At 43.9% G+C, this 27,505-nt stretch overlaps 1 protein-coding gene and 1 non-coding gene across 2 annotated transcripts in view; one reads left to right on the top strand and one right to left on the bottom strand.

Annotated features, from left to right (window-relative positions):
• LOC105470344 (Rho GTPase activating protein 31) overlaps positions 1 to 27,505 on the top strand; it is a 123,220-nt gene that overhangs the window by 27,288 nt on the left and 68,427 nt on the right. The gene's annotated exons all lie outside the window — the stretch shown is intronic.
• On the bottom strand, positions 21,268 to 21,374 carry LOC112424704 (U6 spliceosomal RNA). The gene has a single exon (XR_003015574.2). It is a non-coding gene; the product is annotated as a U6 spliceosomal RNA (small nuclear RNA).

Here is a 27,505-nt window from a genome sequence, read left to right as displayed (position 1 = left end):
CTCTTCTCTTGAGTGCCTTTCATCTTCCACCATGACTGTGTGCCCTCCCCAGCCATGTGGAACTGTAAGTTCATTAAACCTCTTTCTTTTGCAAATTGCCCAGTCTCCAGTATGCCTTTATCAGCAGTGTGAAAACAGCTAATACAGACATATAAACATTGACCCATCCTCTTTAACTTCCATATACCCTTTTTAAATTGCAGAAAAATCATTCAAGTAGTGGAAAAACTGCTCAAGTAAATTTTGTCATCTTTCACCTAGGCCCAGTGATTTCCTATTCAGCAGCAATTTCATATATATATGTATTATATATAATTTATATATATGTAAAATTTTGAAATCAATGTTTTAATATTTTAATTAATAGTACATGCTTATCCTCATTGTAGAGAAACTGGAAAATACATAAATGTTTTAGAAAGAAAAAATATTTGTATGTAATTCTGTCACCCAAAGATGTAACATTTTGGTGGATTTCCTTTGTTTTTTTTCTATGTGCATTTTCATATTGTGATTACACTCTGTGTGTGTGTGTGTGTATACATATACATATATGATTTTGTATCTTGCTTTCTTATAACCAAAGTCTTTATTCAAGTTATAAAACCCTACATATAACATTTTAAGGCTCTGTAGGTTTTGTTTTGTTTTGAGACAGCGGCTCACTTTGTTGCTTAGGCTGGAGTGCAGTGGCACCATCTCGGCTCGTTGAAGCCTCTACCTCTTAGGCTCAAGTGATTCTCCTGCCTCAGCCTCCCAAGTAGCTGGGACTATACCACCATGCCCAGCTACCTTTTTTTTGTATTTTTCGTGGAGACGGGTTTTCGCCATGTTAGCCAGGCTGGTCTCGAACTCCTGACTTCGGGTGATCTGCCCGCCTCAGCCTCCCAAAGTGCTGGGATTACGGGCGTAAGCCACCACACGCCCTGTGCCCGTAGTAGTTTATTATATAAATATGCCAGTTTATTCCCTGACTCCATTACTGGACATTTATATTTATGATTGTTTTAATTTTATGAACAAGCCCACAGTGAATATTGTGAGGCATATGGCTCTTTTGTTGTGTAATAATATTTCTTTGGAATAAACTCCCAGAAGTAAAATTGCTGGATTAAAAGGTGTGTTATTAGTCAGGACTCTCTTGGTTGTGAGTGAAGGAACTCAGACTGACATAAAAAAAAAAAAAAAAAAAAAATGGGGGCTGATTACTGATTCACAAAAGCAAACTTTGGCAAAGACAAGAAGGGAGCTGGCTTTAGGGAGCTGGGACCAGAGGCTGGAATTTTAACCTTCTGACTTTCTCCTTGTCTCTTGAATGGGGTAGTAGCATTTATCTTAGACATAAATGAAAATAGAGGTAACTCAGTGTCTAACCCACAGTGACAATTGCTGCTCTGTTTTTAGAGCCGGGATTTTGTTCGTGGACTTGCCTTGCCTGGTGGTTGAACTTTGCAGCCCCTTCCTCCTCGGGGCAGCTTCTCTCAATGGCAGCTGTGTTCCCCATGGTTTGTCCTGGATGTCTCCCTTGTGCCATCCTTGCAAGCCCGCGACCAGCGCCTCCACCCACGCTCCGGCCTTGCTCCCACTCCCACCGCTCTGCCACCTCCCACCTCAGCCTCCCACCTTGGTGGGAAGGGGCCAGCGCCGAAGACAAAGGAATCTCTGACGAGGTCCGGCTAGTCCGGGAGGGACGGCGGGGAAGGGGGTACTGCTCTGGCGGAGCCCTCACTTCACTCGGTTCCCCTCGAGCGCCCCCCTAGCTGAGGACGCTCTGGGCCTGCTCCTCCTCCCGCGCCTGTTGCGGGGCACCGGGTGAGACCCTACGGGGGGCGGGCTCCGCCAGGGGAAGGGGAAGAGGGGCTCCCGCCAAACTCGGCCTGGCCGCGGGGGTCCCAGGTGCCCTCAGCTGGACTCCTTCCACGTCCTCGTCCCCCCTAAACTCCCGTTCCAGCCCTGCCCCCGCCCCCCAGCCGGGAACCGACTCGCTTCTGCCCCGCCCCGGGGTCCGGGCGCCCGCAACGTCAAGGCCACGTTCCCTCTGCTCCAGCTCGAAAGACGGTGGCGCTGACTCTGCTCTGCGCGCCGCAGCTTCCTCCCGCTGCTCCGCCCAGCGGTTTCTGATCCCCTTTCAGCGCTGGGGACCCACACGCTGCGGCGGCGGGAAAGCCCGCGCCCCCGGCCGCTTCCCGGAATGCCCTCGGGGATGGCTGAGTCACTCGGCGCCCGCCCGCGCGGCCACCGAGCCCAGAAGCGGGGAAACCCCAGGGACAGCCGCTGGCCCCGGGGGCAGCCAGCACTCCAGGCCGCTCAGCGCCTCGGGCCCGGAAGGGCTTTTCGCACCTCAGGGCTGCGGCCACACCCCGCCGGGCCAGATTCCGCGGGTAGAGAAAGAAGGTACAACCCTGAGAGCCAAGACTTGGGGCTTTGCTTTGCCTTCCTTTCTTTCTTCTTCTTCTTTTTTTAACCACATCCAGGAAGAGGAGAAACCTGCCTCATGACAGGAAACGAAGAGGGAGGATGCATCCGAACTGCAGGACATGGTTTCGGTTGCCTCACCTGACGTACTGTCTCACCTGAGAGAGGGAGGCCGAAGAGGGAGCCAGTGCTGGCTGGAGCAAGCCCTGCCCTCGGAACCTGGGCTGGGGCTGAGCCCTGGGGCTCGACAGCTGTATGGCCTTGGGCAAGTCCTCGGAGCCTTAGATTCTCTGCAAAGTGGAAATGATGTTTAACAGAAAATGTTTCTATAACTTTTATGGCTCACTTTTTGAAAAGCGAGAGAGGGATTTTTTTTCCCTCCTCGCATCTCAGTCGCAGTGCTGGTTCACAATCAGGCTGTTAACGCGGTTTCCACATTTTTCTGTCCTCCCCCTTCTCCTTTCCTACTGGGAATGGGAAGGTGGGCCCCCAAGGAGACAGAGGGTACACTCGTGCCTGGGCGACAGAGCCAGACTCCGCCTCAAAAAAAAAAAAAAAGAAAAAGAAAAATCAGCACAAGGACCCCTTGCCGCAGAGATTTCTTTTTCCAGGTATCCTAGCTGGGGCTCTCGCCATCCCTGCCATCCCTGCCATCCCTGCTCAATACCAAAGGGGTGAAGTCCTGGGACTCTTATCCCTATCCGTATGTACTCCTAGGCAAGATTATTACAGTAGCGCTTTGCTCTCTACTTTTCTTCTTTTTAGAATATACCCTTGTCTAGCCCCTACCCCATCTTCAGGACAGTAAAGGTTCTCAACTCACTTCAAACCCTCCTAGCCGTCTAGAACAGTGGCTTACAACTGCAGACCCATAGGAAATGTAGGGCCATCTATGTAATAAATTTATCCGGATGTATTATCACAATTTTAAGGTTACACTTGTCCTTTTTTGAACAGGACAATTCTTTAAGACTGTATGCTTCACAGTTTTAGTTATTTTGAATTGTCCATTCTATTATGAAATATGATAGTTGTTACTGTTGGTTGATGTCCTCTCTCAGAAAAATAAAAAATGAGCAGTTCTAGGTGGATCCCCAAAATCTTTTAAACTCGATCTGTGAAATCCAGAAAGCTTGGGTACCATTGCTGTATTCCACATGTGGTTCACATCAAGGTCCCTTGTCCCTCCCAAGGAGATTTGTAGCTATTAAAAGAAACAAACAAACAAGTACAAACAACAAAAACCCTTTCGAGAATCAGATCCCAAAGAATGTTTAAGGATGGACATGGAAAAACAAAGATTGGGGAGAGGAGCCTTTCTCTACTCTCAACCCCTAGCCCTTAGTGTAGGTGAAGGCAGCACAGTTGTGTCTATTCTAACTGGTGTTTAGTATTGAGCAAGACTTTTAATGGACTACTCCTTTTAGTAAAACAGAGAACCTATTTTGAATAAGCCAGGATCTCTTGGTCTTTCAGTTTGCAGATCAGCGGAATGGCTAAATGAAGGTGCAATACTTTACTTGAAAGGTGAAAATGTGGTCGTTTGGGCAAGCAGTAAGTAGTACTCCTCATGTCAATAGTGGCATAGTGTGGACTTACATGATGCCGTCTTAAATTAGGCCTCATTGGTTAATATTTATTGAACACTCTCAGTGTGTTCGGTGCTAATTAAAATATCTTCAAGTCACAGAACCACTGCCCTCCATAACTAGTGATGCAGCAAGCTGTAACTGTTGAATTATACCTACCTATATTGACACAGATACTGCACATGCATATTCATCTTTTTTTGGTTGCTAAGATAAAATTTTGCTTAAAATTCTTGCTTAGTTGTGTGGGAAGTAGAGGAAAGGAAGATTTTAAAATTTGAAATGGTTATCCTAGGACAGGAAACCATCCCAGCTGTCACGCACATTAATATTTTAAAAACACTTTCACATACCATCTCTGTTGATCTTCCCAGACCCTGTGACTCTACAGGCTGATTTCAGAGATGTTGTTGTTCCCCCTTTACAGACAAGATATTTTAGTGGCTTGCCCAAGGAGGCTTACCTAAGTCCGCACTGCTGGGTCGGGAGTCTGCCCTGGGTCTGCCTCCTCCTACTCTCACTGCTGTGGGCCAGTCCCAGAGCCTTTGAACCAGGGGAGAAAGGGTGGAGAGGAAGCATGCTTCTACTAGTTCTGTATACCCAAGAATCCACCTCACGGGGGGGGGGAAAAAATTACTTAGCCTGAAGGCGGGCTATTTGACAGCTAGGGCAAAACAGTGGCGAGAAGAAACTGAAGGAAAGGAGAGAAGAGCTACCAGTAATTTTCAAACTTTGCTTACTGTTAGAATCACCTGGGAAGTTTTTAAAATTTTTTTGATGCCTAGGTCTCACCCATACTGATTAAATCAGAATCTCTGAAGGTGGAACTAGGCTTTGGTATTTTTAAAAGCTTCCCAGGACTGGGCACGGTAGCTCACGCCTGTAATCCCAGCACTTTGGGAGGCTGAGGTGGGTGGATCACCTGAGGTCAGGAGTTCAACACCACCCTGGCCAACATGGTGAAACCCTGTCTCTACTAAAAATGCAAAACATTAGCTGGGTGTGGTAGCGGGCGCCTGTAATCCCAGCTACTCAGGAGGCTGAGGCAGGAGAATCACTTGAACCCAGGAGGCGGAGGTTGCAGTGAGCTGAGATCATGTCATTGCACTCCAGCCTGGGCAACAAGAGCAAAACTCTGCCTCAAAAGTAACGATAATAATAATAATAATAATAATAATAATAATAATAAAAGATTCCCAGGGTTTTAGAGTGTGTAGCCACATTTGAAGACAAGTGGCCTACAGCGATTCTCAGATTTTTGTGTGCATTTTCAATCACCTGGGGATCTTGTTAAAATTAGGGTCTGGTACAGTCAGCCGAGGATATGACGTGCTACTGTACAGATCCAGAAAAAGGAAACCCTGGGTGCTCGGTGGGCAGAAAGAGTTTTGTGAAGGAGAACAAGTCAGGGTGGGCTTTGGACATTGTGTAAGATCTAATACTTAAGGAAATATAAGAGCATATTCCCGTCTGGGAAATGAGACAGAGGCCTAAAGGTGGAAATATCCAATGTTTCAGGGGACCGTGGTGCTGGTCCAGTATAACTGATGGGGAGAAGTTTTTCAGAGATCTGATCTTCCAAATTTAGCACTTGGCAGTTAACTAACTATTGTTTTTGGTGCATTTGTGTTCTTCCCTCTTCAAGACCTTGGTGTTCAGAAACCTGCGTTTTAGTGTGTTTTGCCATACATGATACTAAGCATTCAGCAGGTGTTCAGAACAGACTGGAATCTTGCATTTGTATCTGCTATTCCCTTTATGTTCTGACAGATACTTACCCTGATCACTCGCTGATTTCCTTTGTGGCTTACACCTCAATTTATGCCAGGTGGGTTGGCTCATGCCTGTAATCCTAGCACTTTAGGAGGCCAAGGCAGGTGGATTGCTTGAGCTCACAAGTTCAGGACCAGCCTGGGCAACATGGCAAAACCCCATCTCTACGGAAAATACACAGAATATTAGCCGGGCATGGTGGCAGGCTTCTGTAGTCTCAGTTACTCGGAGGCTGAGGTGGGAGTATGGCTTGAGTCCAGGAGGCAGAGGTTGTAGTGAGATGAGATGGCGCCACTGCACTCCAGCCTGGGCGAGCCAGACCTTGTCTCAAAAACAGAAGCAAAACCAAAACACCACAACAAAAAACCTCACTGTCACTTTCTCAGTGGGGCTTCCTTTATTTAAATAGAATTTAAAGGGGCTTGACCGCTCCATTTAAATTGCAACATCAGCCAGGCGCAGTGGCTCACACCTGTAATCCCAGCACTCTGGGAGGCTGAGGTGGGCGGATCACCTGAGGTCAAGGAGTTTTGAGACTAGCCTGGCCAACATGGTGAAACCCCGTCTCTACTAAAAAATACAAAAATTAGTTGGGCATGGTGACACGTGCCTATGATCCCAGCTACTCGGGAGGCTGAGGCTGGAGAATCGCTTGAACCCAGGAGGCGGAGGTTGCAGTGAGCTGCGATCATGCCACTGTACTCCAGCCTGGGCAACAAGAGCCAGACAATGTCTCAAAATAAATAAATTAATTAATTAAATAAAGTAAAATAAATTGCAACATTCTCTTTCTCTTCCCCCACCTCTCCCATGCACTTCTTCCTGCTTTAGTCTTCCCTTTAGTGTTTGTCACCAGTTCGTTTATATTTTATCTTGTATATATTTACTTCTTTATCTTATTTACTCTCTGTCCCCTCCATTAAAAAGCAGGTCCACAGTAGCACAGAATTTTGTTTGTGTTTGTTCACTGCGGGTTCCCCAGCGCCTAGAACAATATTGGATACTCCACAATTATTTGTTGAATGAATGAACAGTACATATTGAATTGAATGCATATTACTTTTGATGTTACCAGCACAAGTAAATTCAACATTCAAGGGCAAGAGAAACCGAAATAATCCATCTTGCTACTGTTTCATTTTAGAAGAGACACTTATAGCACTATTTGATCATTAGATAGAAACATTTTGAATAACGTGTTCTGGAAAATAAATTGCCTTCCCAAGGATCAGAAAGTTGTTTTTAGATGTCTCATATTAGAAATCCAGGAAAAATGTTTGATTTAAAAAATCAGATTTAAAAAATTAGTTTAAGAAAATCTCATAAAGCTACCAATAATTAGGTTAGCTTGATATTGAACTATTTTAAAATATAATTATGGCACAAGTAAAGGGAAAGAGTAAATGCCACCTAGTATAGCAGACTATGTGCAAATGAGACATTAATGGCGGGGGTAACCTAATCTAAGAAGACAGTTCTGATGGTAGATTAGGTGGATTGTGGAATTTGGGGTTGGAAGGGACTGTGAAGGTTGGAGGGTCCTGATGCTTGACTTTCTTGTCTCTGTATGGACATCTCCAGTGATGGGAAACTCCTACCTCACAAAGCAGACGATTCCATCTGTGAACAGTTCCAAATACTGGAGGGCCCTTCTTTCTTTTGAGCAGTTAGCAACGTCCTTATACTGGTTTTAGAGCTACCTGTTAGCTGCTGTACTGGGGAATTCCATTCTTCTTCTGGACAGCATTTCAAGCTTTGAAGATACCGATTATATCCCTTTTCCTCCCTGCCTACCCAAACCCCTATATATCACCAGAAACTCCACCTTTTTCTTTTTTTTTTTTCTTCTGAGACAGAGTCTTGCTATGTTGCCCAGGCTGCAGTGCAGTGGCGCCATCTTGGCTCACTGAAACCTCCACCTCCTAGGTTTAAGCGATTCTCCTGCCTCAGCCTCTGGAGTAGCTGGGATTACTGGCATGTGCCATCATGCCCAGCTAACTTTTTGTATTTTTAGTAGAGATGGGGTTTCACCATGTTGGCCAGGCTAGTCTCGAACTCGTGACCTCAGGTGATCCACCCACCTCAGTCTCCCCCCGCAAAGTGCTGGGATAACAGGCGTGAGTCACCACGCCTGGCCTCCAACTTTCCTTAAAGCCAAATAATCTCAGCTCCTCAGTTTTTCTACATAGGTTTAGGGTCCACTCACCTTCTGGGTCACACTCCTCTGAACATTTCAGATTCCTCTGAAACTCCAGTTTACCTATGTCCCTTATAAACCGTGTCCCCAAGAATGGAATACAGTGTTCCAGGTGTGGACTAAGGAGTGCAGAGAGTAGCATTCTCCTCCCTCTTTCCAGACATTGTGCTTCTAATGCAGCCTTAGACACATCAATGTCTTTATCAGCCACATCACACTTTGGACATAGTGTGCTCCCTGTTGTCTGCCATAGCCAGGAGGACAATGAGTTGTGTTTTCAGAGATGAAAAAGTGATGCTCAAAATGGAAAGCACATTATATGACATTAAATATAAAATATTTATAAGATATTTTTAAATTGAATGTAATGTTTGCTTACTACTTTCTCAACTTTATTTATTATTAGAAAGATACGGGCTTTGGGATCAGACAGGCCTCGGAATGAAAACTATCTTAACCCTTTCTAGTTATGCAGCATCAACCTCTCTGTACTTCTGTGTTTTCATTTATTAAAGGAGATAATACCCACTTTCCAGGATTGTTGAGGAGAGGAAATGAAACCATGTAACTAAATATGTGGCATATGATAAATACTTTAAATGACTCCTAGAAAAATAATAATCATTGTTACGATTCTAAAAGGTAACTATTAGACAATTAAATCACCTATGTTGGAACCTCATGACATGATCACATAGCCATCTCATGTACCTTGGAAGGGACCTGAAAGTCGTATGGTGAGGCAGTCTGTCTGAGAATGCAAGTGAGTCCGGTGCGCACAGTCCCCAAAGGCTATCCAGAACCGGAGACTTTAGAGGTCCCTGCCACTTTGCTGCCTTCTAGATCGTGCTGGCCAATGGCCACCAAGCTCATCTTTCTTCACGGTTTATTCTCTTGTGCCACATGTCAATATAGCCTGCACCAAGTTACCTAGAATTGCCCAACATGCCATTTCATGACCAGAACTACACGCACATGCCACAAAAACACCACAGGCTCCTGGAAGTCCTCTGTAAAATCTTTGGCGCTTTTGTGAGTGGGAGCAGCTAAAAAGGAAACATTCAGGAGGTATTGAAGGAGAGCTAGAAAATACAGAATGCTTTTTGCAATGGATCTACACCTGGCTGGGATCCTTTCTTTGTGAACCTGCAGAAGTTCTGAAAAGAGAAGTTCTCTTTCTAGTTTTCTCCCCTCCTCCTTTGCAAGGCCCCCAAATCCAGCTATCCATAACCTCCTTCCCCGGAGTCTCCAGTTATAAACAAAGGCCTCTCACAGGGCCTTCCCACCCCCAGCCAGCTGTATCCAAGGTTACAGTGGGGAACTTCGAAACAGGACTTGGCTCTCAAACAGAAGATGCCCTGCCTGCCCGCTCACAGAGCTCATGCTCATTCCACAGTGCCCAGTGAAAGGACAGACTGTTCTGTGACTGAACCATGAACGTATTGAGAGGAGTCTGTCTGCAGTGTCCCCACCAAAGTGTTATCCAAGCCTCATTGTGTGAGTCCTCATTGGTGCTGAGAAACCTGGCAAATGAAGACCCTGTCTGGGTAAACAAACAAAGAGGCTGAAGAAGTCAAAGTGGAGACGAGAATGAGGCTGTGTCTATGCGGAGTGAGTTTCCACTATCATCAGTGACTCCATTAGCCAGTTGCTTCATAAAACCAACTAGTGTGATAGATATTTCCATTCAATCGTCTGGTTGTTTGAACTGATGTAATCACCCCAGTTAGTGTTGTGGAGAGAGCCTTCAGGAAAAGAGCAAATGAGGCTCAAAGGCAGGAGCTGCAGTTGGGAGAATGTAGGGGGTGGGATTTGTACATTTTCCTATGTGCCTCTTCTTATCTTTAGTGGATCAATTCAGCTATCCTAGAGAACCCAGAACAGCCAAAGCTGCAGAGGATGGCCTGGCTAGATCTACCGTTACAAAGCAGGGTGATGCCATCGGCTCAGCGTGTGGGCATCTAGGAAAAACCAGCCATCTTGTATTCCATACCAATGGCATGATTATCCCATGACCCCGATGGTCTGTGTTGCAATGGCGAGGAAATCAGACAGGGTGTGCATTCCTTCGCTGGGATAAGAACCATGACTCCTGGCTCTCAGTGGCTTTATTTGTTTTTAGGGTTATTTTGTGGTTGTTTACAGTGTGGATGGTTTCTTTTCACCATCACTTAGTAAACTCTAGTTTTGGAACCATAAACCTGGATTTATTATTATATTAGAGCTAATTTTCTGGTGAGCCTTAAGCAAGTCACCTCCCCTTGGAATCCCAGCTTCCTCATCTATACAGTGAGGAAAATGGAGATTGTCTCCAAGTGACTGTCAGCTAGAGCCGTCTATGGTTCTGTGGGAAGGGCTCTTGCCCTTTATCTCTTTATCATTTACCCACACCACTTAGGAGAAACTATAACTAAATGGGCTTTGAAATGCTTTTAAATAGACTGTTGCATACACACATTATGCGTAGGAACAGACCTGTTCTGTATATGTGCGATATATTTATAAAGTGTGTGCCTTTGAAAGCATTAAAAATAATCTCGGCTGTCAAACTCTTGCTTCACCAGGGTGCTTTCAAGCTGCTCTCCTCCTTATCAATGGCTCCTTCAGATCCACCACGCTGCACATTCTTCAGGAGGTGGCATGGCTAGTGGTGGGAGTGAGGTTGTTTATAATCTTTCAGATTAAAATGTCATTGGGTGCTCCTCTGAAACTGCTGACATGGTTCAAATGTCCACTTCTGATGGTCTGCCCTTGGTCAAATCTTGAGTTCCAGGGGTGCTTGGCTAAGACCATAGGGTCCACAAATCCGCCCCAGAGTCCCCATGCTAAATAATTAAACATTGTTTCAGCCCCGAATCACATTTCTGTAGCACTCCATGATTCAGATGAGATAACTAATGTAGTTTGCATGGTTGTATTTGGGGGAAAAAGGCGATCAAAACCGGCCCTTTAATTACTTTTCTTCTGTGTGTACGTATAGTATATGTTCTGAACAATTTGAGAGAAAAGAATAAAAATGGAAGAGGTTAAGTGAAGCCATATGAATTACTTTTAGACTTTAAACTTAAAAATACTTTAAATTTTAGACAAAACAGGGAAAAATAAAACTCTGACTCCATGTTGGATTTTGAAAAGGAGTGAGGGAAGAAGGTGTGTATATAGTACCTGCAAACTCTCATAAATATTCATGAGTCCTGGACTAGAATGAAAATCATCAAAAACATTCTGAATCTAATTACAAAAAGAAAACAACTCCAAGAGCCCTAAATTCACTATTTCCTCTGGCTTTTAATGTATTCAGGCATAATCACCTCTTCAAACATTTTGAGGGACTTGAGACTGATAAAATATGATTTAATAAGGACAAAACAATTTTAGCAGGATTATGAAAACCAGGGCTCTTTTAAAGTTTGACTCAGAAGAAACCCCATAGGGCAGCTAATCCCAGCCCAACCCAGTACAGGAATCCTGGACCCGGGAGTCATCCAGCTTCTGCTCAGCTTCGGCAGTGCCTGGCTTCCTGCACCACCTCACTCCACGGCCCGTTGCCTTAGGTGAAGAGCTCCATGGGACTGACAGTCCTTTCTACTACTGAGCTGAACAGCCTCTGTCATTTCTGACTTTGGGTCCTGTTTTGCTTTCTAAGTCACAAAGAATATGTTTCCACCTACTTCTGCTTGAAACCCTTTAATTATTTTAAAAGTTATTACTTCGCCTCTAGATTTCTCTTTTCCAAGTTAAATCCGCCAGCTCCTTCAACCATTCTCCAAATGAGCTAGTGTTTAGGTCCTCTGGATTCTCTTCATCGTCCTCTGGATTCCTTTTTTTTGTTTTGTTTTGTTTTGTTTTGTTTTGTTCTGAGACAGAGAGTTTTGCTCTTGTTGCCCAGGCTGGAGTACAATGGCATGATCTCGGCTCACGGCAACCTCTGCCTCCCAGGTTCAAATGATTCTCCTGCCTCAGCCTCCCAAGTGGCTGGGATTACAGGCACCCACCACCACGCCCAGCTAATTTTTGTATTTTTAGTAGAGATGGGGTTTCACCATGTTGGCCAGGCTGATCTTGAACTCCTGACCTCCAGTGAGCCACCCACCTCGGCCTCCCAAAATGCTGGGATTACATAGACAAGAGCCACCTCACCAGCCAGATTCCCTGTATTTTAAGATGTGCTTCTACAAGCTGTAACCAATCCTCCAGATGTACTCTCACTGGAGCGGAGTGCACAGCGCTCTCTTTCTTTCTGTCTCTCTCTCTCTCTCTCATACACACACACACACACACACACACACAAACACACACACGCATGCACGACTTCCAGACCTATAGTGGTACTCATTACTCATGCAGCCTGGCTGAGTGAGCCTTTTTTTGGCAGCTTTGCCCCGCTGCTCACTCATGTTGACAAGTAGCAGGCAATTGTCATGGTCTTTGTCCCTGACTTCCTGGCAGTGCTAAGCAGAGGTCAAGGTACTTTCACAGTGATAATGAGAACTTCCATTTACTAGTCCCTCCTCTGTGCCAAGCACTATACTTGAAGTATAGCAGATGTTATTTAATTCAACCTATTAGGTAGATACTGCTATCTTCATTTTGCAGTTGAGAGCAGCAAGGTTCAGTGAGGCTAAAAACTTGCCTAAAGTCATACAGAAGACTAAGGGCCAACTTGGATAAGAGCCCAGGCTCATCAGATTCCAGAGCCCATGCGTCTTCTATTGCATTGTGCTGCCTTCATCAAAGGTGCTGTTTGTTCCATATGTTGGAAATACTGGACCCAAACAGCCCAAGCCAGCATTCTGGTTTGAACCAGTCATGTTTGTTGGAAAGAAATGTTGCTCTTTCTTCTTCAAAAAGGGACTCTGAATTTTCGTTAATATTAATTTTCCACTATGAACCTATTATCCGTGGATGTATCCTAACTTTTTGAGAAGATATTTATGTTTTCTAACTGTTGTACATTTCTGGAAGAGCCAAGGTTAGCAGCTCCCACTAGCATATTACCCACTGTATAAAGGAGCATTTCTTTAGTGTCTGAAGTTGTTCTGATTGTGCTGTAGTACTAGAATTTGTTCATTATGTTTACTCCAGCTATATTCTTTTAAAAAGTATTTCGTCTTTTCTGAGCTTTTTTCTTAAAACATGTGATAAATGTTTATTTTAGAAACTCCTACTTTATTATCATATTGGAGAGATGCCTAGCTTAGATTTGTGTAGCACTCCACAGCCTTTGTAATCTGTGCCTCCCCACACTTTTCCTTCCCAGCACTTATTACCTCCATTGACAGGCAAGCTCAGGGAGGTGAAGTGACTTACCTAAAAATTCTGAGTCAGGAAGAGGCAGAACAGAAACAGGATAGAACCTAGTTCTGACTCTCACCATTTTATTCCTTTCATTTCACAATGCTGCCTCTTGATTCTTCGTGCTTTCAATTATTACACCTCATTTATGAGAAGTGTTTTATGACTGCTACTTTGTGAGAAGTTAAGTACTGAAGTAAAATTGAAATAAGCTGCCAATCCTGCTCATTAAATGTGGTGGGAGGTTTAAATGACACTGCCTGCTTTAGGTTTGGTCTTTGTTATCACCAACAGTCTCAGAGTCACTGATCAAGCCTGGCACATGTGCACAGCACCATGGAGGAGGATATGACCCAAATGTGCCCTAGACAGTGCCTCAACTCCTTTACAGACAAAGAAGAGTGGAAGTAGGCTCCCGGAGGGGGACTGATGCCCTGGGACCCCCCTTCCCCCAGGCACAGTGAGACCTCTTGCCCTTCCGGCACCTTGCTGACCTCCCTTACTGGTGTCCCTGACACTTCATCTCCTGGCTCCCCCTCATCTCCTGTTTGGCCTGCCGTCTTGGCCCCCACTCCAGCCCCCACCCTGCCCTTTTGGCCTGGCTCCTTGGCAGGGCTCCTGTCGGACCAGACACTTGCGTGACTGCTGGTGCCTTTGGCTGGGCTCCCTTATCCCTGAAGACTCTCTTCTTGGCTTCAGACCCTCACTGGGAACCCAGACGCTGCTTCTGGAAACATCCAAACAGTAGCTCTCAGCTCCCTGGTGAGATGCTCTTGACAAAGGCCAAATTTCCCTATGATTAAGGAGCTCCAGCCTTGGGGCTTTGTGGTCCCCTAGAAGTCACGCCTTCTGGGCCCATCTTCAGGTAGGTTGACCCATATAACTTATCATCCAAGTTGGGGCACCTGAAGAGTACAAGGGAGTGCTGTTAATAATTTCATCTGCACTATAGGAATAAACAAGGACCATCCCTGGCCAGTAGGGGTATGTTCTAGGTTGTAGTCAGCCTGACTCTCCCATTGAATAACGAAGGTCCACGTTTATTGGAGGCTGACTCTGCACCAAGCACTGCACTAAGCACTTTACAAGCACACATCGTTCATTTAATTCTTACAATAATCTTCTATGTGTAATGTTGCCCTTATTTTACAAAGGAAGAAACGGAGGCCCAGATAAGTTAAGTAATTTGCTTGAGGTCACATCAATTAAGTGGTAGGCCCCCGTCTGACTCTAAAGCCTTTACTTTTCAATCCTCCTTTTGTGTCCTGACCAGTAAGATAAAGGAATCAATAGAAATGAAACCTTCAGTGGGGAGACAATGGAGATAGTCTCCAAATTAAAAATGAGTTACGCTCTAGAAGAACACTTGTATGTTGATTGCTCTGAATTTGAAATTCATTTTCCCATGGGAAAAAAAAAAAGATCTAAAACGGTGGTTAGGCTCCAAGCCCAGCCAACAGCAGTCTATGCAGACTATAATTTCACTGTGGCCGTCTCCTCTATGTAATACTGAACTGGCATGGGAAACAGAAGCCATAGATTCCTATCATAGTTTTTTCACGTACTCGCTGTGTGACTTGAGACAAATTATTTAATCTCTCTGAGCCTCAGTCTTATCATCAAAATTGAGATAATGTCTAGCTTCTAAAAAGTGCAAGAATCACAGGCGATAATGTACATAAAGTCTTTTGAAAAACAGCACTTATCACACTGTAGGAACTGACCACCATTTATGACATTGCCAGGATGCAAGCCAAGTTTTGGAGAACCCTAACCCTAACTCAAAGGGGAGACATAAACTACTATGGGATGGATGGGGTAGCGGGAGGATGGATGACCAGGCCAGGGCAGGCCAGGGGACCTCTGTGGAAATGTGTTCTCCTTGGTGAAGCCAGTGGGCCTGTGAGAAACATAGGAAGAGAATGGTATCGGGGAGGAGAACACAGGCTTCCACAGGGATTTGGGGCCCAGTTAGGTGAAGAGGAGTATGTGGCAGCCACAGAGCAGTGGGGGTCTGCACTCTGAGGAGCAGGGGCATTGGTCTGTGGCTGCAAGGTAAGATAGTCTCGGGGGTGGTGTCTCCACAGCTGTCAGGAGCTGTTCTAGTTTTGGGGTTGGAAAGAGCAGCAGACATTTGTACCTAGGGATTGTTCATGGTTCAGGAAGACAGCCACTCTGCAAATGGGCATGAAGAGCTCCCCGAGTGCACAGGAAATCTAGATCCTGGGTTAATTGAGTTTAAAAACTGTTTCTGGCCGGGAGCGGTGGCTCAGGCCTATAATCCCAACACTTTGGGGGCCAAGGTGGGCGGATCACTTGAGGTCAAGAGGTCGAGACCAGCCTAGACAACATGGTGAAAACCCGTCTCTACTAAAAATACAAAAAAATTAGCCAGGTGTGGTGGTGGGTGCCTGTAATCCCAGCTACTCGGGAGGCTGAGGCAGGAGAATCGCTTGAACCTGGGAGGCAGAGGTAGCAGTGAGCCAAGATCATGCCATTGCACTCCAGCCTAGGCGACAAGAGTGAAATTCCATCTCAAAAAACAAAACAAAAATACTGGTTCTGTGTAAGAAGTCTACAGAAGAGTCATTTAACTATGTAGAAGGCTTTATTTCATTTGAAATGGCTCTTGACTTCCTAAAATGGTTTTCACCTTATTTTTCAAATTCTTAAAATTTCTTATAAGTCCCAGATTAGACTTTTTTCTACATATAAGCGATTTACATCAGCCAGTCGCTAGATGGGCCATAGCGTAGATCTACACTGACTGTGTTAGCAGGGATGTACCAGGTTGCAGCAGCGGGAGAGGGGCACCTTGCATGCCCAAAATAAGGGGATGTGTGGTCAGCAGAAAAGTGAAAAATGACAATAAAACCAACTAAGAGTGGGTTTTAATCACCAAGCACTGGTAATTCTAATATTGACAGTGGTAAAATATTCCTCCCCACAAAATCTTTTGTTGGTCTAAGTTCTAAACAATTGCTGCATTTACTGCTGGTTTTATTTTTAAATTTTATTGAGATATAATTAACATACCACACAGCCACCTATTTAAAGTATACAAGTCAATAGTTTTTAGTATAATCACAGAGCTGTACAACAATGACCACAATCAATCTTAGAACATTTGCGTCACCCTAAAAAGAAACCTCATACCCATTAATAGCCATTTCCCATTCCCTCACCTTCCCACCTACTCCCCCAGCTCTAAGAAACCATGAATCTAGTTTCTATCTTTATAGATTTGTCTATGCTGGACACTTCATATAAATGGAATCATCTGGCTTTTTGTTTCTGGCTTCTTACACTTAAACAATGTTTTCAAGGGACATACACGTTAAAGCTTGTGTTGTTACTTAAGTCCTTTTTATTGTCTAATAATATTCTATTCTATGGATATACTACAGTTTATTCATTCATCAGTTGATGGACATTTGAGTTGTTTTCCACTTTTTGGCTGTTGCGAATAATGGTGCTATGAACATTTGGGTACAAGCTTGTATGCAGGTATATGTTTTTATTCATTTAAGGTCTATATATACCTAGGGCTAGAATTGCAGGATCATAGGGTAACACTGTTGACAGTGTATTGACATTTTGAGGGACTGTGAGTTTTAATAATATGTATGCAAATATATTTAGCATATTAGTACACTTTTATTATTTATCCTTTAATAAACATGAATTAGTACATTTTCATTCCTTGTCCTTTAATAAATGCTGTATCAACATGGATGTTACTTGGAGAACTCCTACCCATAGTGACATCCATGACCACGTAACACAAGGGTGTTACATGGGTGTTACTCCTAGTTGAGTCCCAACCCATGTCCACGTAACACGTGGACTCAACTAAGTGTTCATTTAACAATTAGCTCATACTCATTTAAATAGTGTGACCTTGTTTCAGGTGCAGTGTGTGTTTCTAGCTCCTGCAGTACTACATATTCCTGCATTTAATCAGCAGATGTGAAATAAACAAAAATAGCATAGTAAATACAGAAAGAATCAGAACTTAAGTCATTATATGACCACTTGAGGTTTTTATTTGTGTTTTAAACTGAAAACAGTGACTTGGGATGCAGACTTCAAGGTATGATATTTTTGTTTCATAAGTACAAATTTTAGTTAATATGTGAAATATTTGACTGAATTTGAGTATCTTTAAAGTAGAATTCTTTTTTAATTGAAGCTCAGAATTCAAAGCTAAAAAACAGAATTTTATTCAAGTTAAGCTTGAAAAGAGTTTTAGTTTTAAAATAAAACTAAAAAACAAAATCAGAAAATACCAGTGATTGCTGTTATTGCATTATACACTTATTACTGAACATAAATCCATTCTGTAGAGGAAAGTAGCATTAAAAATCACCTGTTCCAGATGTCAGATATGCTAGGCCTGCCACTGTGTATGAACTCGTACAAGATGACCACGTTATTTAGGAAATATTTCTTGCATTGAGTAAGCTTAAATTGACAGAAGAAAATGGAAGCAGATTGGCAGAGTGGAAGGAATTCCTGGCTAAGTTATATGTTTAGGGAGCAGTTCAGAGTCATGAATTACTTGGGTGTATCAAGACTGAATGAGAAGTGGAAATTTGGGGAGTTGGAATAAGAGGGTAAACCTGGGCCTAGGTCTGGAGTAGGAAGAAATTTGAGATTCATAAACAAGACAGCAACTTTGGTGGGGGAGAGCTAGAGTTTCTTCATTTTGGCAGCAACACACAGCATGAGTGGGAACAACAGAAGACCATAAAGAAAGGTGAATTATAAGGTTGGTCAATAATTTCAGGCATTAGCTAATGACATTCTCCTTGAGGGTCGCAGTTACACAGAAGGAACAAATCAAAGAGATCTTATAAACAACACAATAAAGATGTCTATTTTCCCCTAAGTTAACTATAAGTTTAATGCAGTTCTTATAAAAATCCCAGCAAGGTTTTTTTTGTAGATATAGATAAGCTTATTCTAAAACATATATGGAAAGGCCCTAAATTAGCTAGAACAATCTTGAAAAAGAAAGATAAAGTGGGAAGAATCACTCTACTCAGTATCAAGGCCTAGTATATAGCTACAGTATAAAGGTGGTGTCCTATTAGCAGAAGAACACATAGATCAATGTAACAGAATAGAGAATCCATTAACTCCCCCCGACCCCCCGCATCCCCGATCCTGCACAAGTACAGCCAACCAACTTTTGAGAGAGTTGTAGAACCAATGCAATGAATGAAGAAGAGCATTTCCAAAAAATAGTGCCAGAACAACTAGATATTCCTAGGCCAAAAAAAATGAACCTTAATATAGACTTTATTTTTATTTTTATTTTATTTTATTTTTTTTTTTTTGAGGCAGAGTCTCACTCTGTCGCCCAGGCTGGAGTCCAGTGGCGCAAGCTCAGCTCACTGCAAACTCCGCCTCCTGGGTTCACACCATTCTCCTGCCTCAGCCTCCCAAGTAGCTGGGGCTACAGGCGCCCACCACCACGCCCGGCTAATTTTTTGTATTTTCAGTAGAGACGGGGTTTCACCGTGTTAGCCAGGATGGTCTCGATCTCCTGACCTCGTGATCCACCCACCACGGCCTCCCAAAATGCTGGGATTACAGGCGTGAGCCACCACACCCGGCAAGACTTTATACCTTATATAAAAGTTAGCTCAAAAGAGATCATAGACTTAAATATAAAATGCAAAACTATAAAACTCTTAGGAAAAAAAATTAAGGAAAATCCTTGGAATCTCAGCCCAAAAGACTTGACACCAAAAGCATGACCCACAAAGGGAAAAACTGATAAACTGGACCTCATCAATGTTAAAAATGCACACTGCAAAAGACCTTGTTAAGAAGCGGAACAATCAGATAGCGAGAGGAAGAAAATAGGTGCAAACTGCACATCCAACAAAGGACTAGCATATGGAATATATTTAAAAATTTTTCAAACCTCAGCAGTAAAACACGAACAATCTAATTAGAAAATGTGCAAAAGACATAAGCAGACATTTCATCAAAGAAGATAGACAAATGGTAAGCACACAAAAAGATGTTCATCATCATCAGCCACTAGGGAAATGCAGATTAAAACCACAATGACACACATGCCATTCGGCCATTTCTGATTTGCCTGGGCCACACATTTATGGCAGACACAAAGGGTCTAGTGTCTAGAAATTAATAGTTTATCCAGGAAAAGAGCTTAGCTGATACCAATGGCTATCTCTTAAAGTGACTTGTTCCCTTCTCGTTTTGTCATCAAGTGTTCTAATAGTATTCCCAAATTTGAAGATCCACAAAGGTCTCCAGGGGTCACTCTCCCAAATGCCATGTCTAAGTCCAGCAGGATTTAGTGACCAATTAGATATAGGAGTAGCTCAAGTGTCTTTGAAAATTAGCACCCTTTGACCTTACGTGGGGCAGAGCCTGGGCCACTTGCCAACTGTATGATGTGACAAGACATATTTCTTTGAGATTCAGTTTCCTTCTCTTAAAAGGAGAATGACAGTTCTTCCCTTACAAGGTCTTGTAAGAATTACATCAAACACCATGAATGTGAGGTACCCAGCCTAGTGCGCAGTGTGGTTGTGGGTGCTGTTTCCGCACACAAGCCAAGGCTGTGGTCTCCAGGAAAGATTTAAAAGTGAGTCTCTTTCCGGAGTGATTTAATTTTGTTGACCATGTGGCTGAGAATATCTGAAAAAATCCCAAATCTATTCTTCTGCCTTGCTCTTCTTTTAAGTATGCTAATGTTTGTCTGAACACATATCTTGTTTTTTTCAAAACACAAGATCACTTTAACTATACCTGACTTCTTCCCGTGCTCACTCAGCTGGCTAGAGGCGCTGAGCAAATGTCTGTGTGAGCTTTCCTTCAGTGTGTGCGTTAGTGTGGGAAATATCATGGGATTTTTTTTCTCACCCAGCAGAGCCTGTACAGCGAAGATAACCATAAATATTTGCTGAATGAAAAAAAAAAATGAATGAGTCTTGATGCTATAGAGGAGTTGGGAGTCAGGAGTCCACATATATTCTCTTAGCCAGGAAGATATTTGGAGTCAAGGACAGCAGATAGTCAGGGAGGTAGGGCACATAGTTTAGTCTAGGTAGAGTTAGACAGATGGTCATAAAGGTCATGGAGGAGAGGATGCATCCAACTGAGGAATCCTGGAAAAGCTTCAGTGAGGACATGACATTCATGGTTGTTGTAAGCTGGTGTTGCTGTTGCTGATGATAATAATAATAGCAAACTAGTATGTAACACTTTTTATGTCAGGCACTGTTCTAAGTGCTTTCCACAGGTTAACTCATTTAATCTGCTCAGCAACTCTGTGAAGGAGTTACTATTATTCTCCCAATTTAACAGATGGGGAAGCTAAGGCACCAAGAGGTTAAGAAATTTGCTCAAGGTCACATAGCTTGTGAGAAGAAAATCTCCCCAAAATTAGCATTATGAACCCTTGCAATATGGTTCTAGTGAAACCAAGGGAGTTCCATCGGCTCTGATAACAGTATGACTCCTGTCTTCTTAAATATGTATCTATAAACATGGGTAGTTGGACTTCACAGGGCTACTATATATACTCTTGTTGCACACTTAGAATGGTCATGGTAACTTGCAGTAAAAAATGCATCACTGATACTATGTAACAACCAAAGATCTGTGTGTAAGACATTCCTGCTACCTCTCAGGGGTCTCCCAGATATCCTCTAATTTTTTTTTTTTTTTTGAGACCGAGTCTTGCTCTGTCGCCCAGGCTGGAGTGCAGTGGCGCGATCTCGGCTCACTGCAAGCTGCGCCGCCTCCCGGGTTCACACCATCTGCCTTAGTCTCCTGAGAAGCTGGGACTACAGGCGCCCGCCACCACACCTGGCTAATTTTTTTTTTTTTTTTTTTGTATTTTTAGTAGAGACGGGGTTTCACCGTGTTTGCCAGGATGGTCTCGATCTCCTGACCTCGTGATCCGCCCGCCTCGGCCTCCCAAAGTGCTTTTTTTTTTTTTTTTTTTTTTTTTTTAATATGGAACGCTTCATGAATTTTCATGTCATTCTTGCGCAGGAGCCATGCTAATCTTCTCTGTATGGTTCCAATTTTAGTATATGCGCTGCCCAAGTGAGCACGCCTCTCACTTTCTGACATGAGACTTACAAGTTCTGGGCACTCCTAAAATGTTGATCAAAATGATAGCAGAGCACAGGTCACAGCTTATATCTAACCTAGTCCCCACCACTTTTTTTTGTTAAGATCATGGTTGTTTTACTTTTTCATATTCATGGCCACATTCCTCAAAGTAGAGTCCCTCTCTGTTTCACAACCTGCTGTGACTCTGTGTGTGTGTTTGTGTAACAGAATGTGTGTTATGGCTGTGTGAGCTTTGAAAGAGCAGTTATAACCTAGGCCCCTCAATGATTTTTTGTTAATGAGCCCTGCATCCTCATCCAGCTCTAGCAATGCTTTGCTAAAAACAGACTGAGGTCATTCATGTGTAAATGGAAATACACCAAGAAAAAAATTAATACCAAATGTACATCAAGATCAAAAGAAAAAATAAATTTCTCAATGGACTACTCAGAGCTATGCAGAGACCATTGGTTACTGCTGCTTCCCATAAAATTGAAATTCAGAGCATGTTTCAGTAAGGTTCTTAAAAAGGCTGGGACAAACCAGAGACTGTGATTTGAGAATCCCACAAGGATGACGGCCCCCAAAACTGGCTGCATCCTGAATTACACAGGGAATATGTACCCACCAAAAACTGTAATACATGCCAAAAAAAAGTAAGAGCCTATGGAACTCAGGGCCTAGAACCAAAACATTTTCATTTAAAGACAAATACAGGCCAGGCACGGTAGCTCACGCCTGTAATTCCAGCAGTTTGGGAGGCCGAGGTAGGCGGATCAACTAAGGTTGGGAGTTCGAGACCAGCCTGACCAACATGGAGAAACCCCATCTGTACCAAAACTACAAAATTAGCGGGACTTGGTGGTACATGCCTGTAATCCCCACTACTCGGGAGGCTGAGGCAGGAGAATCACTTGAATCTGGGAGGTGGAGGTTGCAGTGAGCTGAGATTGCACCATTGAACTCCAGCCTGGGCAACAAGAGTGAAACTCCGTCTCAAAAAAAAAAAAAAAAAAGACAAATACACACAATGTTATAATAAAATTAGCATCCAGAGGCTGTGATTTGAACTATTTGATCACAAATTATAATTTGATGAATTTTTCAAAATCAAAAATATATAAACATGTCAGAACAAACCATTCTTCTGATTATCATTGACAGGCGAGTCTACAGAAATAAATGTAGACCTTAGAATGACCCATTCATTTATACATTCAATCATACATTCCTCCAGGGAGTATTTATTGAGCACCTAGTAGGTGCCAGGGTGAACTCTGAAAACAGAGCAGCATAAGAGGCTGGTTAAGAGTGGGGTTGGGAGTCAGAGAGACTGGGCTTAAATACCTGCCCCACCACTTTACAAACTGAATGATGTTCAGCAAGGCAGTAAACTTCCCTCAGCCCCTGATTTCTCAGCTGTAAAATGAGGACTGTTAAACTTGCCTTGCAAGGTTGGATTGGATGAAGTAATATGTGTGACAGACTTAGCCCAGGGCCTGGCCCACAGCAAATATTCTGAGGAAAAGGGAGGAGCCAGGGGAGGTGGTACTCTAACAATTCATACTTCCTAAACTCAGAGATACCCTGGCATCTTCCTCCTCACTTTTCTAGAAGAGTGCTCCAAAGGTACATCCCCCTACCCCAGCCCATCCACATATTCATACCATCAAAAATGTGGCTGGTAGCCGAGGAGCAGAGCCACCAGGAGGTTCATGCAGAGGCAGGCTTAGAAGACAAAGACACCTATGGGAAGGGAAAACCTGATGAGGATTTCAAGGATGGCTTCATCCTTGCTCTCCCTTTTCTCCCTGAGGCCAGGTAAGAAAACAGCTTCCCCTTATCTCTGCAGGGGGAGGAGCTCAGAGACACTCCTGGACATCTGGAAGTCTCTTTAACCCAGTGGGCAGTTTGGCTCCCTGACACACTGACATCTGCTGCTGCCCACTCTTCCTCAGTTCCTCCTCCTGGTGGAAGAAGCTAAATCATGAGAGGTGTTCCACGAGTAGGCCTAAGGTTGGCCCTGGAGGGCAAACAGGAGGCGGGGAAAGATTTGTGGTTGTGGCTGTGTGAGTGTGATACTGAGAGGGAGCACTGCTGCTGGCTGGGGGCCACAAAGAGTGGGAAAGGAACCCAGAGACAGAGTTGCCACATTCAGCAGATAAAAATACTAGACCCTGGACGAAACTTTGAATTTCAGATGAACAACAAATCATGTTTTAATCTATGTCCCATGCAATACTGGGGGCATACTGATACAAAAAATTATTCATTATCTGAAATTCAAATTTAACTGGATGTTCTGTATTTATCTGTCACCTCTAATCAGAAAGGGAAGGAGGAGAACACCCACCATTTTCCCCGTGTTTCCGTCTGAAACCAGATAGGACACAGTGTCTCTGAACAGTCCACCCATCCTGCAAGTACAGCCTCATATGGCTGAAGCCTGTATCCCAGTCTCTTTGAGGAGACATTGAGTCCAAGCCACCACTGTGCAGGGTGTGGTGCTGGGTGCTAGGAATACAGAGGTGTACAACAGCCCCTCACTTAAGGACCCACTCGCTAATGAAGGACCAAAGCCCAATGGGACAGTAATCACAATTAAAATAATAACAGCAATTGTTAATATGTATTGAGAGCTTATTGGGCCAATGTTCCAAGCCCTTCATAGATATTTTATCTATGTTTTTGTTTTGTTTTATTTGTTTGTTTCGTTCTGTTGCCCAGGCTGGAGTACAGTGGCGTGATCATGGCTCACAGCAGCCTCAACTTCCCCCCATCTCAGGTGATCCTCCCACCTCAGCCTCCCAAGTAGCTGAGACCACAAGCATGTACAACCACCCTGGCTAATTTTTACCATCCTATGAGGTAGATTGTATTATTAACTTCAGTTTTCAAATAAGGAAACCGAAACTTGTAGGTAAGGTAACCAACCATACTAAAAAAAAATTAGTTTTTTTACCCTAATTGAGATGTGTTTTGTTTATATTTATTTCTAAGAGAAATTTCACTACTGGTGGGATTTAAAAAAAAAAATTTAGAGATGTGTATTTAAGTGAAAGGGAGCACAATCCGTAACTACACAGAGCAGCAGGTGTCCTCTGGAGCTGCCCCAGCACACTGCGGTTATGGCGTTCTGCTTACAGGACGCAGGCCTGGTCTCAGTGGTTGAAAGTGGCAGTGGGAGGCTTTGAACCCAGGCAGAATGGCTCCAGAACTCATGCCCTTAACCAGGAACAGTAAGAGAGGAGACTGATCAACAGGTACTTCCTCCCACTGGATGCTAAGCTCCTGGGGATGGGGCCTCCTGTTTTGCTTCCCACTGTGTCCTTGGAACCTAACACCCAGCACCCAGTACCCAAGCACAGAGTGGGTGCCAAAAAGCACTTGATGAGCAAATGGAGCTGGGAAGCTTTTGTGGAGAGGGCAGGATATGAGCAGAGCTTGAATAATGGAGCGGACCTGTGCAGGGACCCCTTTCTCTTCCTGGCTCTGTCCCTCTTCCCAGGTGTTTAAGGCAGGATCAGCAAGAGAGGGCCATTCAATGAGCTGTGCACGTGACTGCAAACCAAATCTCTGGGACGCAAAAAGGTGACACCTATTCTGGAAACTAAGTCATGAAGGGCTCTGTTAGCCCTGACTTGACTCTTTTACGTGGACACTCAGGTGCTCACTGCCTGCCCTCTCCAGTCCAGATCCTATAGATTTGGAATCTGTCACATTTCCTGTGTCCTGATCAGCTGACTGCCCTCTGTTGGGTCCTGTAGCACCAGTGGTACTCTGTCTTCTGGGTGAGCTGACCCCCAGGGAAGTCTCCCCAACTTCCATCTCCTTAACCAACTCAGGACTGCTTTCCTCTGTGTTCCCACCAGAGGCCCTAGCCTGAGGCTACCCACTCCCAGCTGCTCTGACTGCACCCACAAAGCCTGCTGCTTCCATCTCTTCAGTGAATTTAAGCCTACAACAATCTACTGCAAGCCTACACCCTCTTTAAACAGGAATCATGAGATCTTTAGAACAATAAACAAACCCCTCCTTCTTGCTGAGGATCAGCTACTCACTATTTAAGAAGAGAAAGCAAATTTATAGAAGGGGAGAGACAGCCTCTGGCAGCTGGCTGTCCCCTCTCTCCAGAAAGATATCATTAAACCCAGTGACTCCTGCCTGACAGCTGTAGAATGAACAAGGAAGGGCTCTCTCTGGCATTTTTGTTCCACCCACGATTTAACTGCATGTAATTGAACTAACTAGACTGTAAACTGAGGTTATGGGCAGTGTCTTATAAGTATAAGCTACTACTTTGAATCCCAAAAGTCTAGCACAGTGTTTTACTTGTGGGAATCCAATAAACATAATTAATTTAGCTGACTGCTAAGGGTGTGTCTAAGCTTAAATACTCTAAATTACTTCTGACACCAAAGTGCTAGTTAGTCTGGGGTAGAAAGAAGCCCAGGTACTTAAGCCCTAATCCTGAAAATCAGAGAGAAAAGGAAATCTTAATCACCTTTCAAATCACTCTGGTCCCCTCGTCTCAGTCTCTTTCCAACTCTAGGGCTTTGCTGCTGTCAAGCTGGGTGACCTTGGATACGTCCCTAAACTTCCTGGGTTCTTAATTTCCTGGTGCTGAATCAGGCAGGTTCAATACGATGATCCTACGGTCTCTTCCAACTCTGACATTCCAGGATTCTGGTTGACCAAAAAGTGGAGAGCAGGGATGGAATATGGAGTGGATACTTGGGCGTGGGGATGCTGTCTCTGAGAAGGAGAAAATAAATATAGATCTGGGAAGAGATTAAAAAGCACTAGAGACTAGGGTACACTTTGTCATCCCTTCAAAGGCTCACTGTGCTCTCACTAAGATGGTGTCATCCGTCACATCCTACGTGGTGTCCAGCTGATGCCCATGCACCTGGGCCCAACCTTTTCTTCCACTCATTCCTCCATGTATGTGCTCTGCCTTGTTCCTGGCACTGCTCAAGGCACAGGGAAATTACTGGACTGTAAACTTAGGCCAAGGACAGTGTCTTGGAAGTTGAGTAAGACAGGTATAGCTCTGCATATAGTTTACAGAATAGAGGGAAGGCAGATGTTTTAAAACAAAACAAAACAACTCAATTAAGTATTAAAAGCGAACCCATTGATTTAAGACTGTGTCAAGTATTCCCTACTCTTGGAAATCAGGGAAGGCTTCCCAGAGGAGGTGACCAGGAGATGGGTCACCCCATGCCTGGATCACTTCCCAGAGGGTCTTTCTGTCTCTAAATGATCCTGACAGAGCTTTTAAAACACCAGTGTCTTCATGGAAGCTTTACAGTGGCCTCCTTGGGTACAAGCTCGAGTAGAGATTCAGTCTCCATTTGAAACCTCTTCCTGGCTGTTGCTCCCAGGACAGGCTGTTGCCCTTGGGTGCCCAGAGTGCCCTGGATATAGCTCTGTTACCTTCTGTGTACCCAAGAAAAGGGATCAGAATATGAGCTTTACCTTGTGAAAGCTCATCATCCCTGGGCTACCCTTGAATCAGATCTGACCACTGACATTTTCAGTAGCAAACAACTGAAAATTCTAATTCTGAAGCTCTTAAAGGGTGAGGAGAGAAAAAGTTAGAAATTAAAAGCAAAAGAGATTTGTTTGATAACTCAGATTCTCTAATTCTAGAAATAAGAGTGTCTGCATGATAAACTAGCATTCTCTTTGCTAGTTATATGTGTCCTTTACATTAGGGGTCCCCTGGGTTACAAACCAACACCTGTCCATGACCTGTTAGGAACTGGACTACACAGCCTGAGGTAACTGGCAGGCAAGCCAGCAAAGCTGAGCTCTACTGTCAGATCAGTGGCATTAGATTTTCGTAGGAGCCTGAACACAGTTGTGAACTGCACAGGCAAGGGATCTAGGTTGCAGGCTCCTTGTGAGAATGTAATGCCTGATGATCTGTCACTGCATGTATTACATGTAATAGCATATACATGTATTTAGATTACAGATTACAATGTAATAATAATAGAAATAAAGTACACAATAAAGGTAATGTGCTTGAATCATCGTGAAACCATCCCCCTGACCCTGGTCCATGGAAAAACTGTCTTCCACGAAACCGGTCCCTGGTGCCAATAAGGTTGGGGACCACTGC

The sequence above is a fragment of the Macaca nemestrina genome, chromosome 2, assembly GCF_043159975.1.
Source record: "Macaca nemestrina isolate mMacNem1 chromosome 2, mMacNem.hap1, whole genome shotgun sequence".
In the NCBI taxonomy this organism is placed as follows: domain Eukaryota; kingdom Metazoa; phylum Chordata; class Mammalia; order Primates; family Cercopithecidae; genus Macaca; species Macaca nemestrina.
This window is presented reverse-complemented; position numbering and strand designations above follow the sequence as displayed.